The sequence below is a fragment of the Gekko japonicus genome, unplaced genomic scaffold (genome assembly GCF_001447785.1).
Source record: "Gekko japonicus isolate JY-2015 unplaced genomic scaffold, Gekko_japonicus_V1.1 scaffold146, whole genome shotgun sequence".
Lineage (NCBI taxonomy): Eukaryota > Metazoa > Chordata > Lepidosauria > Squamata > Gekkonidae > Gekko > Gekko japonicus.
In genome coordinates, this window is record NW_015167533.1 from 1,715,377 (window position 1) to 1,726,544 (window position 11,168).

Sequence of the window (11,168 nt, forward strand, 5' to 3'; positions counted from 1 at the left end):
AATGAAACTGAAGCTCAAATACTTTGGCCACCAAAGGAGAAGGGAGCACTCACTGGAGAAGACCCTGATGCTGGGAAAGACTGAAGGTCAAAGAAAACGGGGATGGCAAAGGATGAGATGGTTAGACAGTGTCATAGATGCAACAAACATGAAATTGAGCCAACTTCAGAGGACAGCGGAAGACAGGAAGGCCTGGCGTGATCTGGTCCATGGGGTCACGAAGAGTCGGACTCGACTGTGCGACTGAACAACAACAACAAAGTATATAATTCTATAGAGTTCATCCAGCAAATCAGCATTTTCTCTAGTGAAGTTAATCTCTGTAGTCTGCAGATCAGTTTGTAATTCCTGGAGATCTCTAGGCTCAACTTGGAGGGTGCAACCTTAACCATCATCTATGAGAAAGATTGCTTTTGCAATGAAGGCAAATTTCAACCACCCAATCATCCATCATGAGAAATGGATAGACCATTGTAAAGACCTTGAAATCTATACCTGGTTAAAAGTTCTGGGCCATTCCATCATATCCTCATGAATAATGAATTGTTTCCCTTTGGGAGCAGCAGAATCGACCCTTCCAACTTTGACTCTGAGGAAGGACCTGTTTGGGAATGGGACTATGTGCATGATGTCAAATCCAGCTCCTGTTTCTTTCTTATCATTAAAGGACACTGTTTCTCCAGCAGAGTTGTTAAATGAAATATCTTGAAGAAATGGGTGGAGCTAGTTGAAAAGAGGAGAAACAGGCATTACTTTCACTTTCCTCTATATAATATGCTTATTCTTCCCGAATCAGAAAGAAATTAATTCTAGTGGTGGATCTGCAGTAGTTGCAGTAGATTTTCTGGGTTGTGTGGCCGTGGTCGTGGCATTGTAGAACCTGATGTTTTGCCAGTAACTGTGACTGGCATCCTCAGAGGTATAAAACAGAAAGATTCGGCCCATGTTTCAGTAAAGTAGGCAAGGCCCTTATCTGGTGGGGTTTGTGGTTGTTAATTGATTCACTCTTTAAAAGAGCCGGAAATGGGTAAGCTGTGAGAGTCCCTTAGGTGCAAGCATAGAGCCAGGGAAGGAAGTTAATGTTGCTGTTTTGGCAGAAGATATCTGTGAACATCGCTCTTGTCTTAACTGAACTTCAGTTAAGCCCTCACCATTCCTATAGCCTTCACCAATCACCTGTTCAGGACTACCACAGCTCCACCTGACTCAGCTCATGAGGATACAGAGTGTTGAGCATCATTCTCACATGGGTGGCAACTGACTTCAAATCTCCTGTTGATCTTTATCACTGGTGTTGGGGTAATTACCTTGAGAGCAGGTACTAGAGTAATGGCATATAATTTGTCCAAACACAATAATTGGGGCAACGGTGATGAAAATTACAGCCCCACTAACTTCCATATGGTTCCTCTAAATAGTTGCATCAGCGTCTGTGTGATGTGCCATCAAGTTGCTTATGGCTATGCAATGAATGAAAGAGCTCTAAAACATCTTATCATGAACAACCTTGCTCATGTCTTGCAAACTGAAGGTGCATCAATGGGTTTCAGGGTTGTTGTTTTTTTAAATTACAATGTTCTGGGTGCTGATGCAAGTGGATCATAAAAAATGTCACAAATAAGATCTCATTACAAAAAAATAACATAGCACATCACAAAAAGTACTGGAGTGGATGGTGTTGGGAAACATTGGCCCCGGTCACACGGGCCAGATATCGCAGGGGGAGGCGTGGCTGTTTGCCCCACAGTGAAATTACGCACGACTGCATGATCAGGCATCCCCTCGTGGTCCCGTTGAGGTCCCATGGTTAGGGGGGAGGTGCCAATCACACGACGCGCCAAAGAAGCGGTGCAGCATGACGGGGTTGTGGTTTTTTTTTTTTAATTGAACCAGAAGTATGTGCATGCCCCATTGGGTGCTTGTGCGCATCCCTGGAGACGTTGAAAAAAAACCCCTTTTCGCAATGGGGCATTGGCGAGCGCCGGATACCACCGGAAACTCGATCAGACGCCCGCCCTTGCCCCGCGGTTTCCGGAAACTAGTACCTCCGAAGTACTAGTTTTTAATCGCGCATCTTCGGCGGGAAGCCTCGGGTTCGCCACGGAAGCTCTACGCTTCCCAGATGTGGCGGTGAGATCGCGCCCGGAAAATCCGCCTATCTTCCGTCACAGTAGCGTGGCTACTGCTCCGTGTGACCGCAGCCATTGTCACCTAAGTTCTATATAATAATAGAGCAAGTGAATATTACCTGGTCCAGAAAAAGGGTTAGAATGGAATCTGCAGCATGCTGGAATTGTTGTATCAATACTCCTGAACATCTTTCTCTGTACAATGTTTTCTATGTATTATCTTTTTGATAAAGGCCTGGATATAAACATATTTTGCAGTAATAGAAGACTATACAATGTACAGTTTATCTCTTTTTCAGGCTATAAGAATGGAAGGAAATTTGCACCCACAAAACTTTTCCAAGAAAGAAGACCACAGTCCTGTTTTATCCGCTATTCATGGAGGACAATGTTGTATGTTGTCTCATGTCTGTGGCAATACAAACCTTTCATTGTGGACACACTACCTGCCAAGGGTGGAGATCCTGACGTTCAACTGTTCTACAAGCCAGCGCTGTTCCATGGTTGGATCTAGATGAACACATGGAATGCAAAGCATGGGCAACAGCATAGACAGCATTATGGACACTGTAGCTATGGCCAGTCATGGTCATTTCAAAAACAGGCTCGGGAAGGCTCTCCAGAAGTTCCTCCCCAGTGCATGTATCGCTGGCCATCATTGTATCCTCAGGATCTAGATAGAAACAATTGAATGCTTGCTCCCAGAATACTTTTAGAAAAATGTCTCCTTGCATCTGTGAAGGTTTTATTTCCTGTAGAAAGTCTTTAAATCCTATTAGCTCATTTGAGTGAATTGTGAAGGAAATGACAACTGGGAACAAGTCAAAATTCCAGTTCCTTTGAACTCCAGATAATATGAGATCTACTTGGGCTGTGATAATCCACACCTTGCTAAAAAGTTTATTTTCCTTATATCCAGCACCCCCTAAAAACAACATAGTGTTCATTGATATCATGGTCAGGGGTCCTCCATAGAGGACGAATACATTGACTTTGCTGCTTGTGAATGGTTTATATATATTTGAGAGTATATTATTAATGTCTCCGAAGTTATCCCATTGCGCTTGGTTTGGAATTCTTTCTGTGAAGGCTAAACAGATTCCATTCTGGGACAGCAATGGCACCATGGTTTTAAGGAAATGCTCTCCACTGTCATCATCTGCAGCAAAGAGCCCAACCCATATCCACATGAAATGGCGCAGCAACTGAATAATCCCACTATACTGATGAGTTTCATTTGGAACTGTGCGGAAGAAGGCAGGTAACTCTGCTGCACCCCTCTCCCCTGAGACAAATGAGCCATATGTGATCTAGAATAAGATGTACAGATTTATTTAAATAGGAATTGAGGAACTGATAGATATGACATATGATACATATGACCTAGTGTAAATCTGTTGTAGGAAGTTTTTTGTCCATTACTCATTCATAGAACTGTTGTACACTTTCAGTAGAGGTGACAGCAAAAATACCACTTAGTATTCCATTTCACAGAATAATCCTAAATAATCATTTAGCCATGGTCTGCATAATTCAAAGTCAAACATCCATCCACAATTGAACCAAATAGTTAAAAGTTTGTACAGTTTAATAGTCACATAATGGTCAGTCTTTTATAAAGGATACGGAAGGCTATTTCAAAAACATGACAGTCTAAGCAGATATATTGGGCAGCCACAAGATTGGCCAATGCTGGATCCAACCCGAACAGAACAGGAGATTCTACCCACAGTTCTGCAAATCCTGAATTAATTTTTTGTCAGTTAAATGTGAACTGTGAGAATTAAATACTCATCTTTACATACACACAAGTTATGCTATGAAAGCATATTTGCTTACAAACATGTAAAAATACTTGTTAACTAGTTTGATATGAAAACAATGTATAAAAGTATAGAGCAAAAACATTTAATCATCTGACAATGAAAAGAGCAAATTCATCTTTTTACATTACATGAAAACAAAAACAGCTACAGGTTCAATTTTCTCAAACCACTTACATCCAGCACCCCCTAAAAACAACATAGTGTTCATTGATATCATGGTCAGAGGTCCTCCATAGAGGACGAATACATTGACTTTGCTGCTTGTGAATGGTTTATATATATTTGAGAGTATATTATTAATGTCTCCGAAGTTATCCCATTGTGCTTGGTTTGGAATTCTTTCTGTGAAGGCTAAACAGATTCCATTCTGGGACAGCAATGGCACCATGGTTTTAAGGAAATGCTCTCCACTGTCATCATCTGCAGCAAAGAGCCCAACCCATATCCACATGAAATGGCGCAGCAACTGAATAATCCCACTATACTGATGAGTTTCATTTGGAACTGTGCGGAAGAAGGCAGGTAACTCTGCTGCACCCCTCTCCCCTGAGACAAATGAGCCATATGTGATCTAAAATAAGATGTACACATTTATTTAAAGAGGAACTGAGGGACTGATAGATATGACATGTGATACATATGACTTAGTGTAAATCTGTTGTAGGAAATTTTTTGTCCATTACTCATTCATAGAACTGCTGTACACTTTCAGTAGAGGTGACAGCAAAAATACCACTTAGTATTCCATTTCACAGAATAATCCAAAATAGTCATTTCGCCATGGTCAAACCTCCATCCACAATTGAACCAAATAGTTAAAAGTTTGTACAGTTTAATAGTCACATAATGGTCAGTCTTATAAAGGATATGGAAGGCTATTTCAAAAACATGACAGTCTAAGCAGATATATTGGGCAGCCACAAGATTGGCCAATGCTGGATTCAACCAGAACAGGAGATTCTACCCACAGTTCTGCAAATCCTGAATTAATTTTTTGTCAGTTAAATGTGAACTGTGAGAATTAAATACTCATCTTTACATACACACAAGTTATGCTATGAAAGCATATTTGCTTACAAACATGTAAAAATACTTGTTAACTAGTTTGATATGAAAACAATGTATAAAAGTATAGAGCAAAAACATTTAATCATCTGACAATGAAAAGAGCAAATTCATCTCTTTACGTTACATGAAAACAAAAACAGCTACAGGTTCAATTTTCTCAAACCACTTACCTGGGAAAACAAAAGGAAGATAAATAATTTTTATTCCAAACCCATGATGTAAAAATCTTTTAACTGAAATGTCCAAGTCCAGAATGAGACCAGCAGGTACTTTTCCTGCCCCAGGCCATCCCTGTGACCATCGAGATAGAGTCCAGGCCAGGCGAAGAGGGAGCAGAGCAGCAGTAGGCTCTGCGGGAACCTCCCTGCCGGGCTGCTTGGCCACTTGCTTGCCACCACGTAGCAGACGGGGCTGCCACCGCCACAGGCCCGCACACTGCTGTCGCTGCTTGACCACTGTGTGCGAGTGACTACTCATTCATACTTCTGGCTGAAATTTTTGATATCTTGTGAATACTGTACAATTCCTAGAAAATGGTTATGGGGAAGCAGTAAGCTACAAGTTCCGCATACTACCATCTACATATTTTCTGATCTTGCAAGTGTCAAGTAGCTTTCTTCTTTAAACGTCAGACAGTATTTCTGTCAATCATACTCCCCCCCCCTCATTTCCAGCAAAATTGCTTGAATTACAAGAATCCAGTTTGTGAAATCATCAAACATCTCTGCATGGCTCTTACCTGTGGAATTTTGTAGAGTCCTAAGATGTCTACCATATGGAAAGAGATGTCAGCACCAAGTGCCCCAATGATAGCCACTAGGTTTCTCTGAGTCTCACATTTGTAATTTGGGACAAATCTCCGTGATTTGAAAAGCAGGCCCAGAGTGGTACGATAGGTCATTTTTAAATCAAAGTAGCTGTCATAGATGTGGAACCCAAGGCTGATATTGGGCAAGATGTGGGGATTCTTGTTGATCTCATTTATGGTAAATGCCAAGGCAAGGATGTGCTGGTAGTACTTTATCACCATACTGAAAAGAATGTGAAAGATTTAAGGTGCTGCTGAACTCTTACTCGTTTTTACTGATACAGACAGACTAACACAACTACCCATCTTGATTTGATCTAATAAACTTCTTATTCAACCCAAACAGTAATTATACTGCAGCATAGCACCAACATTTGTGGAGTTCATAGAATATTGGACAACCTCCAAACGTAGCTGAATGAAGTAAGGGTCACCCTAAACACATTGCTTGTTCTTCATCATCAAAGCATAGTCAGCAACCCATGTTGGGACATTATTTCATGTTATGTACTGTTGTGTGTTACTTTATGCTGAGAGTCATGGAATAGTGGCCACTTTCTATTGTTCCTGAAAAAGCATCTACTTCGTACACCATCTGTTTATCTTTAGAATCAGGATGTCCACAGATCCAAACCTGTGCTCAAAAAAGGACTAATGAAACGTTATTCTCAAAGCTTTTAAATTGCTTCCCAGGATGTTATGTTAGTAAAATTGTTCATAGCACTAGTGGACCAAAGTCCCACTGTGAAACACTTTCCTAAAAATGTTTCCTTTCTACAGAATATCTTCTCCCCTAAGATAATTTTAAATAAAGAACTTTTACTAAATTAAATTGCAGAACGATGCTTTCCTTAAAAAGAAACATAGTGAGAATAATTGCAAAAGGAGGCACACACAGATTTCTGGGAAGGGTCAATGAGCTCGCCTGCACACAGTGCCAAGTCATAAAAAATTGGTGACATTTGATTTTTTTAACCAAAACGGTAATTACAGCTGACAGTCTTAAAAAGGGGGTATAAAGTCTACTGAGTTAGGGTGGGAGGGACAGATCTTACCAGTGTACACAATACAATAATATGATAATCTCATTACAATGTACACCTCAAAAAATTATGTCTGAAAAGAAAATGACAAAATCTGAAAACAACATGTCTGCATCCTTAATGTGTTATGAGATCCCCATATTATGTCCCATTCCGTTAATACCCAGTGACATCTTAAGGATAGCTAGATTGACCTCCAGGAGAACCTCCAAGACCAACAAGTTTTCTAGGATGAGGACTCAGGGATCTTCATTCCTGAGTGCATCTAATGAAGGGAACTTAGAAGCTTGAACTGTATTTAATTCCTTCGTACTCCACCTTTCTCCCGAAAGGGGGCCCAAAATGGCTTACAGCGTTCTTCTCCCCTTAAGGTCCTTTCCACACTAGACCTTAAATCCTAGTTCAACCCTGTCCCCGAACTTACATTCTACACTACACTCGAATTCACCCCTGTAATTATCTCGGGGTATTTTTTGTTTCCAGATTACATTGAGGTCACCCCGGGTTTGCCCCACACTTATCCGGGGGTAAACAGATGCTGTTATAACCAGGGATAAACGGAAGGTATTATGTCCCAAGCTGAACTCTGATAAAACCAGGGATGAGATCCAAGTGCAGAAAGGACCTAAAGTCTTGCTCTTCTGTGCCAGACCAACACGTTTACCCAACTTGGAACAATCCTAAGGAGAATTCATCCTTCTAAGCACATTGATCTAACTCTGCTTAGGATGGCTTAGGATGGCACTGTACATGTACGTGTTGAGTGAATATTTTTCTTCCAAGATACACAATAAACAGGGCATCAAGTTTTGTATGCATCACTGTCTCTCAAACAATCAGTTAGATACAAATCCAGCAGCACCGTAGAGGCCAACCAGATTTTCAGGGCATGTGCTTTCCTGAGTCAAAGCTTCCTTCATCAGATACCTTTTGACTCTCTTAAAGTTCATACTCCAAAAGTCAGGTTGGTATCTTAGGTGCTACTGGACTTGAATTGAGCCATTCTACTGTAGACCAACAAGGTTATGCTCTGAAACTATCCCAAACACACAACTACTGATTGTTTCATTACATCTGCCAAATTAGCAGGCGACAATGGGACACATGTTCACACTTTCTTCAGTGTTCCATTCTGAGTTCGATCACAACAACCAACTTTATGAGTATTTAGCAGTGCTTTAAAATAATTATTTTTAGACTTGCTGAAAATGTGCTTTGCTCATTCATGAATTTGTAAACAATTTGTACCAAAATTTTTTTTTGCATTTTTCTCTCTCTCCAGGGAATTGGTCCCATGTTCACATATTTTAAATGTCACATAAAGCTCAATTGACATAATTAAAACCCTCTAAGGCCAATTTCCAAAACAGAGAGAGAGTTTGGTTGGCGGAAGAGAGGGCAAATGTAAAACAAACCAAGTGGAATGTACAAGGCTCGGAAAATAATTGTAACAGACAAAAATGCCAGATTGAGCAAGCCTACAATTTCCTTCTTTTGAGCATATTGACAGTTATATATACATTTGTTAGTGTTTGTTCACTGGCAAGCATGAATTATACAGGAAGAGGGGAAAATTCTTACACTGGGGCCTCAAACAAGCCTTGAGAAGGATGTTCCTTAAAATCAATGGTGTGCTGACTATATACAAATTGAGAAGCAATCCCACCAATGAGGACGTCCCCAGACTGGTACCAGGCATGTGGGACGGGGAGAGGATCATTCTCAGAGCAGTTCATTCCACCTACTTCCCATACCATAGGATGCAAGAGAACAAGTAACATTACCAGCCTCATTATCTGGACAGCAATGCTTCTCTCTAGATGCAGACTCTCCAATGACTATTTAGGGCTCAACAGGTGACCTTGAACGGAGGCTGCGGGGACCAATCTACTTCTGGGAAGGAACTATATCAACTGTATCTCTATTATCAGCACAGTGAAAAAAAGCACAAGCTCCAGACTCAAGTATGGCATATCAAAGCAAAATCAGAGAGATCAAACTGACACCCTGCTGATTCCCTCCTGCCAGATCACAATGACCCTGGCTTTTATGATCTAATCATTTCCTACCTTGTTTATCAGGTGCTTTTTTGGTGCCTTCCAAAACACTGCTGGAGCTTTGGTCAGGAGAAGAATTATAGTGGCGTGGATAATTGCAAGGGGAAGATAATTACCTTGGTAGACTTTTGCCCTTCGGTAGCACTGTTGGTATGAAACTCCTCCCCCACTCACTAGCCAAACTTGATCCTTAGTATGGCAACAAAAAAGTTGTGCCTTAGGGTTGGAATTGAAACTAAGGAAAGCCATATCCTGATGTAATCCAAAACCAGAGGGAGGGAGGGAGGGCATGCTATGGATGCAGTTGAAACCAGAAGCAGAAACATGAATGCTGGAAGTATGCATCCTCTCCATTCTTTGTCAGCAGATCAAAATATGCAGAGAGATGCTGTTGATTAACACCATTCCCTTACACCAGACCATATGCAGGTTGAGGTGAGGATACCCAATGCTGAACAAGTTCCTTCCACAGGCTATAAGGATGCAATACCAGATTGAGAAATTTCTGATGATTTAGGGGTTGGAATCATGGGAGGGTAGGGCTGCCAAGCCGCGGTGAGGGATCCGCACGTCTTCACAGGATCCCTGCCGCGGGGGACAGCGATAAGCGTTGCACCGTCGTCGCCAGGATGTAACGCTACGCACCGCTCTGGCAACGGGGCTGTTTGGCGTCCCGTTGCCAGAGCGACGCGTAGCGTCACATCCTGGCAACGGCAGTGCAATGCGTATCGCTGTCCCCCGCAGCAGGGATCCTGTGAAGACGTGCGGATCCCCCGCCGCAGTTTGGCAGCCCTACCCATATGTCCATCTCCTATTTGGGCATTTTATCTCTGTCCCCCGTGGCAGGGATCCTGTGAAGACGTGCGGATCCCCCACCACGGCTTGGCAGCCCCATGGGAGGGTGGGGTTTGGGGAAGTTTTGAATCAGGTTATAAAGCCATAGATTCCACCTTCCACATTAGCCATTTTCTGAAGGGGGTCTGATATCTGTCATCTGGAGAAAAGTTGTGTAACTCAATATCTCAGAGCCCCACCCGGAGGCTGGCAACTCTGTAGGACTGACATGGTCAAATTTCACAAATCTGGGTAACTGCATAGGCCTATGGGTTAGTTCCTAACCAGTGTTCCCTCTAAGCTGAGTTAATGTGAGCTAGCTCACAGTTTTTTAGCCTCCAGCTCACACATTTTTGTCTTATCTCAAGGAAGGAGGGCTCCAGAGCAAACTAATTTATGCAGTAGCCAAATCGCTCGCTCACAACTGTAATGCCAGTCGCTCACAAAGTCAAATTTTTGCTCACAAGACTCCACAGCTTAGAGGGAGCATTGTTCCTAACCATGGGGGTAGAGAGCCACTGTTTGGTCAGTCCCCAATTTAAAAAATAAAGAATGCGACCATTTGGTGTGGTTACTAAGAATTGTAATTGCTCAGCCAGTCACCAGGTGCATTGAAACCCTACACAGAACCATCTCATTAGAGTTGCTAACCTACAGGTGGGGGGCAAGGGACCCCCCACCCCCCAGCTCCCATTGACTGCTGCCATTCTGAAAGGTGGTGGGAGAAAAAATAAATTAGCAGAATTGCATGAGGCACTGTCACATATGGTTTAGTGGACTGGCAGCAGTAGCTTTGTGGCAAGTTCGATGTCATTTGTGGTTTATAGCCACTCCACCCTCCTCTGAAAACCTCCCTCACAGGTCACTTCATGGAAGAAGAAGAAGAGGAGGAGGAGGAGGAGGAGGAGGAGATTGGATTTATACCCCACCCTTCACTACCCAAAGGTGTTTCAGAGCGGCTTACAAACTCCTGTCCCTTCCCCTCCCCACAACAGACACCCTGTGAGGTAGGTGGGGCTGAGAGAGCTCTTGACAGAAACTGCTCTTTTCCAAGGACAGCTCTTATCAGAACTACGGCTTGCCCAAGGTCATCCAGCCAGGTGCAAGTGGAGGAGTGGGGAATCAAACCCGGTTCTCCCAGATTAGAGTCCACGCACTTAACCACTACACCAAACTGGAAGCAAAGGACAGACCACAACAAGGAATGACGGCAAACACAGACTTCTCAGTATAAAGTGGGTTTTTTTGCCACCCAAGCCAGAAATAACAAGGCAGACACAAGTGTTGGGTTTAACTATAGGGCCACTTTATTAACTGACAACTTTAGCTGGAACCAACAGCAAGGGCAACACAGCATGCGGTATGGTCAAGGCCAGAGGTCGAAGACCCCTCCCTTGCCTCTT